Source organism: Polypterus senegalus, chromosome 8 (genome assembly GCF_016835505.1).
Source record: "Polypterus senegalus isolate Bchr_013 chromosome 8, ASM1683550v1, whole genome shotgun sequence".
In the NCBI taxonomy this organism is placed as follows: Eukaryota; Metazoa; Chordata; class Cladistia; order Polypteriformes; family Polypteridae; genus Polypterus; species Polypterus senegalus.
Window position 1 is genome coordinate 158,753,656 of NC_053161.1, and position 10,047 is coordinate 158,763,702.

The window sequence follows — 10,047 nt, forward strand, 5'->3', positions numbered from 1 at the left end:
ATTGATCCCATTGTGTCCGTAAGGCTCCAGCGAATATAATCCAGTAAAACGATTAGGTCCAAAACACACGATATATTCTCAAAGGGACAAAAACTTCAGAAAACGTTTCATAACTTGAGACCACCTAAGTAATTTTTTTTCACTTATATTGCTCATATTAGACGTAATTTGTTTCTGTCGGCGATAACCATGCTACCGCATGAAACACGGAAGTGTTAGCTTTCGAAAAGACACCTAAGTTGGCCAATTACGACGGGTCTGGGGTTGACTGGCACCTCATGATAGCCAACCAGTGTCACAGAAAGCTTGCAGGGTGACGATAGCTCTGAACTCTGGTAGAATCTACCAGTTTGATTGGACACTGTGACTGACACTCAAAACTTACAGCCAATGAGCAGCCGAGCATTTTGATATGTAACTTGCTATACTTACTTGTAAACTAAACGATCGGGGCTGCGTGAAGGTGGCATTTGTGCCAGTCTGCAGAGTTGGTGCGTGGTTGTTTATTGTGATTTCGCCAAGTTTTTTTCGCAATTTAAATATGAATAAAAGTAGAAGTTTAAACGTAAATAAACGCTCGATTAAATAATAGATGCATGTACGCGTTGCGAAAGTATTCAACCGGCACCCGGGACGTCTAATGGCAGAGAGCGACGTGCCACGCCCTTGTGCTTTCTGCTTGCTAGTGATTGCTGCCATCAAGTGGCACATGGAAAACGCTGAGCTGTGTTGTAACAGTTTGTAAAAGAAATATATATAGTTTGTGTGCATTTTATAAAAAAAAAAAGTAAAAAATAAAAAATATAAATATATTTTTGGCCCATAACTTGTATTGACTATTTTTACATAGAAATATGTATTTTTTATTGTTTTTATTATTTTTATACCTAATAGAGTGACACTGTGTGTAGATATAGATTCCTTTAGGTGTAAGCTTTCAGCAGAGCCCTCATTGATATATGTGGGTTGAAGCATTCAAAAGTTATTACACTTTTTCCATACGTTCCAAAATGTGGATAATGGTCCCTCTATAAAGCACCTGGGCATGCCCACATAAAAACTGGTGTAAAAAATGTCATTTTTACAGGTATTCTTTTCAAATTTGAAATGTGAGTAGTCAACAAGTTATTCTGTTGGTACATAGTGTGTTTCTGTCCCCACCTACCTACTGCAGCTTTATTTTCCTTTATTTTCATAAAAACTTAGGCGAGAACAAAAAAAATGTGTTTTTTTTGTGAGTTCTAATGTGCATAACTTTTGATCAGTCACACCTACAGTGATTCTACTAAGGGGGAAACTAGAGAATGTTACCTTTACAAAGAGACCAAACATGTGTTTATACTCCAGATAGTTCAATAACAGCAATGATTCTAATTTGGAGAGGTCGAATTACAAGCGATTTAGCAAAAATGACCCCGAATGATAAGGAGTTAAAAACATCTAAAAATATTTTTAATAAAGTTTTGGTATCAGGCGTGACGTCAGCAGAAGCTGTAACGCTCCACCTGAGAGAAAAACTGTAAGGCTAGTCGCCAGCATTCAGACATCAATTCTGATTGCTTCACAGCCGAACAGGACACGGTAAAAAAAAAAAAAAAAAAAAGATATTACGAGGTGATTGTTTCCCATACGACTGACCAAAGATAAGCATAAAACACAGAATTGCCTTATGGTCAGAGATGGATAAATCAATATCATACAAATTAGCAGGAGTAGCACCAAAGCTACACACAAGCTCAAGTGTGTGTCCTTTAGCATGAGTAGGGAAACTGACATGCTGAATAAAATCATAGCACTGAGGCACATTAAGAAAATCAGAAAGTTGTAGAGAATTCGCAGACTCTACATGTAAATTAAAATCACCAAGCAATAGCACAGCAGATTACAAAAAACAAAGAGAAGAGAGCAATTCAGTGAATTCAGCCAAGAAGACAAAAATGACAGTTTACATCAACAGAGGCGTGGACACCACACAGCAGTAATGCCAGATACTCAAATGATACAACATCGTGAGCAGAAACTGGCTTGACTCTAAACTTTGAAGAATATATAACAGCAACACCACCCCTACAACCAGTAATATGTGGCTTTTCCAGATAACAATTGTGAGGTGACACAGCCATATTTAATCCAAAATAGTCATTAGGCTGTTGCCAAGTTTCTGTCAAGCAGAAAAAAAATCAATGCTATGCCCCACAAAAAGTCTGCAATAAAAGCTGATTTGCTAATTAGAGGGTGGATGTTAAATAGGGCAATTTTAGCATTTTGCAAATAACTGGAGGATCCTGGCATCTGATGCATTAATGATATGGACCGCAAGCTCTCAAAATTTACAGCAAGAGGCAGTCCAGTAGTGATAGCAGAACAATGGCGTAAATAAAACAGCATAATCCAACAGGAAATCCACAGGATTCAAGAAGCAAGCAGGCAGGCAGCAGGTCATATGGACAATAATATGCAATCAATAGGAATGAAGCAGCAGCCAAAATCTCTCGTAACCTGGAAGTGGTAAGACCATGATTGAGAGATCTGCACATCTTAATGGTGAGCAGCAGTTTCTCAAATACTCAGACCAGCCTGCCTGGCATCAACAAGCATGCCACGTTGAAATTCACTGAAATACCCCTTCTTCCCCATTCTGATGTTCAGTTTGAACATCAGCAGGTCATTTTGACAATGTCTTCAGGCCTAAATGCATTGAGTTGCCATATGATTGGCTGATTAGATATTTGCATTAACAAGGCGATGAACAGGTGAACCTAAGAAAGTGGCTGGTGAGTGTGTGTGTGTGTGTACAGCGGCATGCAAAAGTATTCAATCCCCTTGAAAGTCATCCTAATTTTCAGAAGATTTGTACACATATTTATCCATTCAGTGTTTTTAATGTGAACTCATATACTGTAGCAATACATTTCCAAAGTCCAAATAAACCATTTTTCAGTAAATATTTAACTAAAGAAGAAAAACTCAAATAAATATAAAATATATTTTTTATTTATTAAATAATAAACAAGAGGGGGGACCCAAAAATTCTGTATTTAGTAATTTGTATAATCTGTATTTGTATTTTAACAGAGAACTGTTCACAGTGTTGTTCACCTGCACTCAATGAAGGGCGTTATACAAAAAATGAATTGTATCGCATTGTATTGTACAGGGTCAGCTACCCGCAGTGCACTTACAGGTGGAGTAGAGCCACCTACCTGAGTCATGGAGTCCCCGTCTCCTTCACAACTTCCAGAAATCACTACAAGGGCTACTCACTGGGCTGTTGGTGATTTACGATTTACAAAGAAGTGCTATGTTTATCGGTTATTTCTTCAAACACGAATTTATCAGAAGCGAAAAAAGAAGCTTTGTCTCGGATCTGCGTACAACTTGTGGTTTCCAGCCATGTCTTCTCTATTTGACCAAATAATTCCATAGGCAGTCTTTGTGCTTTTAAGCCTGTGCAATGCTCTGGGCCCTCCTTTGTGTAAAGGACCGAGAGAGACAGTAGCAAGGGTTGGGGTTTTCCGGCCCCGTATATTGTACAGATAAACAAAAACAGGTCAAAATTATAAACAAACAGTTCATAATGCGCGACGCCGACTCCTGGCGTCGCGGCCATTTTATTGGGGAGGAGCCGGAAGTGGAGGAATGTCGGGAAGGACCGCAAGGGAGGATGGGAAGGATGACGTCAGGGCAAGATGGCGGAGGAAGGGCGGAAGTATCGCACTGCGGTCATCCATGCCTATGGTGCAGGAAGGTCTTTTTCCTATGAGGAAGCAGAGGGAGAAAGTTAATACCCCACCATTCCCTGGCGGCGAGTGGTTTCCCAGGTGCTGTCGAATCAATCCGCGGCCTCCTACTCGCGCGTGCGTGACACGATCCCCCCCTTAGCCCAGGACCGTCAGGTCGGGCGGACCTAACCGAGAGGTCGTGAATACGAGAGAGGGCATCGGCATTGGCCTGAAGGGTGCCCGCCGATAAGTGACAGTGAACTTATACGGCTGTAAGTCCAGGAACCACCTGGTGACCCGCGGATTCGACTCTTTGTGCAGGGACATCCACTGAAGTGCAGCGTGATCAGTCACCAGAGCGAACTCGCGACCCAGCAGGTAGTACCGGAGGTGGGTCACTGCCCACTTAATGGCCAAGGCCTCCCTCTCCACTGCCGCGTACCGGGTCTCCCGGTCCATCAGTTTCCGGCTAAGGTACATCACAGGGTGCTCGACACCATCGACGCTTTGGCTCAGCACGGCACCCAGGCCTGTGTCCGAAGCGTCGGTCTGGAGAATAAACGGGAGCCCAAAATCGGGCGTCCGTAACACAGGTGCCGACGTTAGGGCCTTCTTTAGGTCACTGAACGCGTGTTCTGCTTTGTCGGTCCACACCACGTATAGGGAGCCCCTTTTGTCAGGTCAGTCAAGGGTGCTGCTCTTCGAGAAACGGGAACAAACCGGCGGTAGTAACCCGCAAGCCCCAAGAAAGCCTGCACCTGTTTCTTGGTACTCGGACGGGGCCATTCTAAGATGTCTTTCACTTTGGAGCTCTGTGGCCGCACCTGTCCTTGTCCCACGAGGTAGCCTAAATATTTGGCCTCCTTTAATCCAAAAAAACACTTCCGGGGGTTTATGCGGAGGCCGGCTTTAGCCAGTGTTCGGAGGACAGCTGCGACCTGCAGTAGATGCTCCTCCCAGGTGCCGGAATAGATGACAACGTCATCCAGGTAGGCGGCACTATAGGACTGGTGAGGCTTCAGCACTCTATCTACCAGACGTTGGAAGGTCGCCGGAGCCCCGTGCAGCCCAAATGGGAGGACCTTGTACTGCCAGTGCCCGCTAGGGGTGCTAAAGGCCGTTTTCTCCTTTGCGGATGCCGTTAAAGGAATTTGCCAATACCCCTTTGTCATGTCAAGGGTAGTCAGATATCGAGCCGGACCCAGCCGCCAAGGAGGTCGCCAATGCGGGCATGGGGTAGGCATCGAACTTGGAGATCTGATTCAGACGTCTAAAGTCGTTACAGAACCTCCAGGAGCCGTCTGGCTTGGAGACGAGGACAATAGGGCTGGACCAGGGACTATGGCTCTCTTCAATTATGTCCATGTCCAACATACGCTTCACCTCCAGTTCGACCTCTGCGCTTTTGCCTCCGGAGTCGGTAGGGCCTCTCCCGGACGATTACCCCGGCCCGTGACTATATCGTGCTCAATCAGCGGTCCGCCGGGTGACTCGCCACTACCTGGGGATGGCTCGGAGTGTTTGGGCTAACTCCTGCCGCTGCTTGGGGGTCAGCTCTTCACCGAGGTTAAGGGCAGTTGTGCTTGCGAAAAGGGAGAGTGACCTACGGGAGCTGGGAAGCTCCTCTCTATCTTTCCAGGGCTTTAACAGGTTGACATGATAGATCCTCTCACTCGGTCGACGTTGGGCTGTTTTACCAAATAGTCGACGAGTCCTTTCTCTCCTTAACCTCGTAAGGCCCTTGCCAGTGAGCGAGCAGCTTCGAGTGGGAGGTCGGGACGAGCACCATAACTCGGTCCCCCGGGCGGAACTCCCTGAGGACGGAGTTGCGGTTGTAACACCGGCCTGCGCTGCTTGCGCACGAGTCACGTGCTCTTTAGGAGGGGCCTGATCTTTGTGAGTCGGTCGCGCAGTTGCGCACGTACTCAAAATATTAGAGGAGGGAAGAGCCTCGCCTCCCAGCCTTCTTTTAGATGTCGAGGATTCCCCGGGTTGTCGCCCGTATAGTAATTCAAAGGGGGAGAAGCCGTAGAGGCCTGGGGTACCCCGGTAGGCAAAAGCACGGCGGGAGGAGCTGGTCCCAGTTCCTGCCGCCCGCTGACTACCTTGCGGAGCATCTGCTTAAGCGCCTGATTAAATCGCTCACCAACCCGTCAGTTTGCGGGTGATAGACTGACGCTTTCAGGTGCTTTATCTGCAGTAATTTGGCCACCTCCTTGAACGTATCCAAGTGAAGGGCGTACCCTGGTCCGTGAGGACCTCCTTGGGTATGCCCACGCGCGGAAAACAAGTTAACCAGTTCCCGTGCGATGCTTTTAGTATTAGCGGGCGCAGGGGAACCGCCTCTGGGTACCGGGTGGCATAGTCCACCATGACTAGGATATACTTGTGGCCACGGGTTGAGGGCTCCAGGGTCCCACCAAATCGACCCCTATCCTTTCAAAGGGGATGTCCACGAGGGGAATAGGGACTAGAGGAGCACGGTCCCTCCTAGGAATCTGGCGGGTCTGGCACTCCGGACAGGATTGACAGAACCGCCGGACCTCCTCATTGATCCCAGGCCAGTAAAAGCGGAGCTTAATCCTCTCCAGTGTTTTTTCGGCCCCGAGGTGGGCCTAGGAGGTGAGCATGTGCCAACTCGCATATCTCCCGCCGGAAGGTACGCTGAATTAGCAACAACTTCCGCACCTCGCCTCATGGGTAGCCACCGGTACAACAGATCATTTCAAGGACAAAGAAGGGTTCCCGGTGTGGATCCGTCCGCTGTCGAGCTGTTAGGCAGAACAATCGCGTTCCGGGCAAAGCGCAGGGAGTCATCATTCCACTGCTCCCTCTTAAAGGAGGCCGGCGTGGACCGAAATTGATGGTCCAGGCCGCCGAGGGTCTTGGGGCCTGGGCCCGGGGAGAGTTCCCTGGCTAGTCCCTTCTCCGGCGGAATCTTCCGGGTCAAGGTCCGTAGCCACGGAAAGGTCCCCGAGACACCAGCCCCATAGGGCCTGCCCTTGTGCACGGCGTGGAGGCCGCGGGAGGGTGCCTTTTCCCCTCATGACAAGATCCAACGAGGCCCCGGAGCGCGAATGGCTTACCGCTGATTCTTTTCGACCAGTCTTGTCCCAGGATCACTGGGAAGGGGGGGTCAGGTAACACAGCGACCGCCATTTGGATTGGTTCCCCCTTCCAGGTAAGATAGCAGTGAGCGGAACGATATGACCTAGTCCCCCCATGTACACAGGTAACCAACAAATGTTGCTTTAACCACTGTTGCGGTAAGACGAAACGGCGAGCAACAATGGTAATGTTGCTGCCGGAATCAAATAAAGCCACCACGGCGTGCCCATTTAGCAACACCACTCCCGTGATTCGACTCGCCAAGGGATGCGGCGGGTACAATACCTCTCCGTGATGTCCAGCTGCAGTCCATAGGCTCCGGGCGATGTGATGGGGCAGTTTGGCAGCAGGTGGCCGGTCTCGCCACACTTGAAACAGCGGCGGACCCGCCTCTCTTGGCTCTGGCTGGCGCTTCTGCAGCGCGTCGAGGGGGCTCGGGGGTGGCCGCCCGTCCCTGCCGGTTCCCGCGAGCAGGCTTTTCTGACCCCCCAAGTCGGAGGACCGCCAACTGACGCTCCAGGACGCCGAGGAGGCCCGACATGTTTGATAGGCGTGCCCCGACCTGCTGGGCGAGGGAACTGGGCATTGCATTGACCAGGCCTTCACAGGCCACCCGCCGACGACTTTCCGCCTGGGGCTCTCTGGCCGTAGCCAGCGCCCATCTTGCCCCAGAACTCAACGCCTGGGCGCGAAGGGCTTTTCGGGTCAAAGACCCAGTTCCGCCATTCGCCGCCTGCTGGCCCGGCTAATGCCGTGCGGGCCAATATTTCGGGCTTGAGGAGGTCGTAATTAGCGCCTCCTCCTCAGGGAGGTCATAATAGGCGCAGCGCGGTCCTTTAGGTATGGCGCCAAGATGGACGCCCACTCGGACCGCTGCCACTCGTTCCGGGTGGCCGTCCTCTCAAACATGCCCAGGTAGGCATCGACGCCCTCCGAAGGGCCCATCGGTACCATAGGAGGAGGCGGCTGCCTGGGCGGGTCTGGTCTCGCCCGTTGGGCTTCCACTAACCTGGCCTCGTGGCCTCCAGCTCCCGGTTGGTAGCGGCTTGCGCTTGCTGCAGGGCCTGGAGCTGGGCGTTCATTCCCTGCAGCACGGTGTTCAGGTCCTGTCCCTCCGTCATTCCGGGATCTTTATCCTGCTGACTACGCCAGTTGTAAAGGACCGAGAGACAGTAGCAAGGGTTGGGGTTTTTCCGGCCCCGTATATTGTACAGATAAACAAAAAACAGGTCAAAATCATAAACTAAACAGTTCATAATGCGCGACGACGACTCCTGGCGTCGCGGCCATTTTATTGGGGAGGAGCCGGAAGTGGAGGAATGTCGGGAAGGACCGCAAGGGAGGATGGGAAGGATGACGTCAGGGCAAGATGGCGGAGGAAGGGCGGAAGTATCGCACTGCGGTCATCCATGCCTATGGTGCAGGACGGTCTTTTTTCCTATGAGGAAGCAGAGGGAGAAAGTTAATACCCCACCATTCCCTGGCGGCGAGTGGTTTCCCAGGTGCTGTCGAATCAATCCGCGGCCTCCTACTCGCGCGTGCGTGACATTTGATAAAGCTGCAATAACTGATGAAACCTGTCTTGTTCAATAGCTTAGTCAAAGTTATGCTGCAGAAAACAGTCGCACAATCCAAATTCTATACAAATAAACTCTTCTTCACCAGGAGCTCAAGCTTGTGATTTCCAAACTCTTCCCTCAGTTCTTTTATTTGGAGATCTTTAACTCTGCTGCTTGTATTACGCTGTATATAATTACTAAAGCAGACAGGGTGGGTGGCTACACTGGCTGCTCTCTAACTCTAGCTGGCCTAGCAGGAAATTTGAATTATTTTTAGACAGGGGACAAAACACTTGTACAAAACACAGGGTCATTACATTGCAGTCAAGTTATCTGAGCTTTAGTGATTCACTGCCAAATCATCCACGCTTAAAGTTGACTTGTGTACTCCCAAGTATGCTATTTTAAGAGTATGTGTTTGCTCATGGTTACATTGATGTCTAAGGGTATTTTGTTTAAAGTAGCTTTTACTGACCTGGCAATTAGATTGAATTATTTTTTTTTTCTGTGTGCACCAAATTAACATAATTTTGGACAAAAGTCTTTGAATGCTTACCAGACAGCCTTGTGGTGACAATCACTCATAATCTATTAACAGCTGTGTTTAGTGGACTCTTAGATCAGCCTAAAGTGGAGAAGGACAACTTGATGAGAATTGCAGACACCATACTACTAACACATATCCTGCTCAACTTTAATAAGTCAATGATTTAATTAAATTTGACTTGATTAAACAACAATATCACAATATTACTGTGTACTTACTGTAGGTTAATTGTGCCAACCTAATTTATAGGATTTTCCCATAATGCATAACAAAGTAGACTACCAAATAAGAGATAAAGTTTTTGCAATTCCCGCAAAATTTTGGGGATTTTTTACTGCACCCTTTTCTTTTAAATGCAAATTGAATACCTAATGCACATGGGCATCCTCAGAAAAAAACTGCAGGGATGGGCAAAGTTTTCTGTGAACTTCAAAATTAGGGGATGTTCATAGAGACCAATAGAACAAATAAAAAGAGGTGCAATTCAACAGTTTATCTGGTTCATATTAAACAGTGTGGCGGGCGGCTGGGTCCCGGCCCTTCTGCTTATGTTCCGGGGGAGCAGCCATGGGCTCCTCAGTACTTCCCCCGGGACGCTTGGTGGCAGCCCCCCGGTGGACGATGGTGCATCAGTCTCCCGCAGGGTTCCCTGGGAGATGGAGTTCTCCAACAACAACATTTATTTATATAGCACATTTTCATACAAAAAATGTAGCTCAAAGTGCTTTACAAAATGAAGAATAAAAGACACAGTAAGAAATTGGTATGTCATGTTCAAAACTGTTAACTTTCAACCTATGCAAAAAGACTGATGCACCATGAATAAACTATAGAAGCTTCAGCAAGTTGTTCAGAAAGTCCTGTTTATGTTTCATAATCCAAAGATACAGAGACAGGAGTCCCAGGTTTCTTCTGATTATTTCAAATCTCATGGACATGTGCAAACAGTTCTTGTTAGTGGACACCACTATCATTGTTAACCCAAACACTGAAGTGAAGATGGCCTTCATTTCCTTAAACCACAAGGTTTCCTTTCCATTTTCATTTATTTGTTTAGCAGATCCTCTTATCCAAAGTAACTAACACAAAAGGTCAACATACACAGACCAGT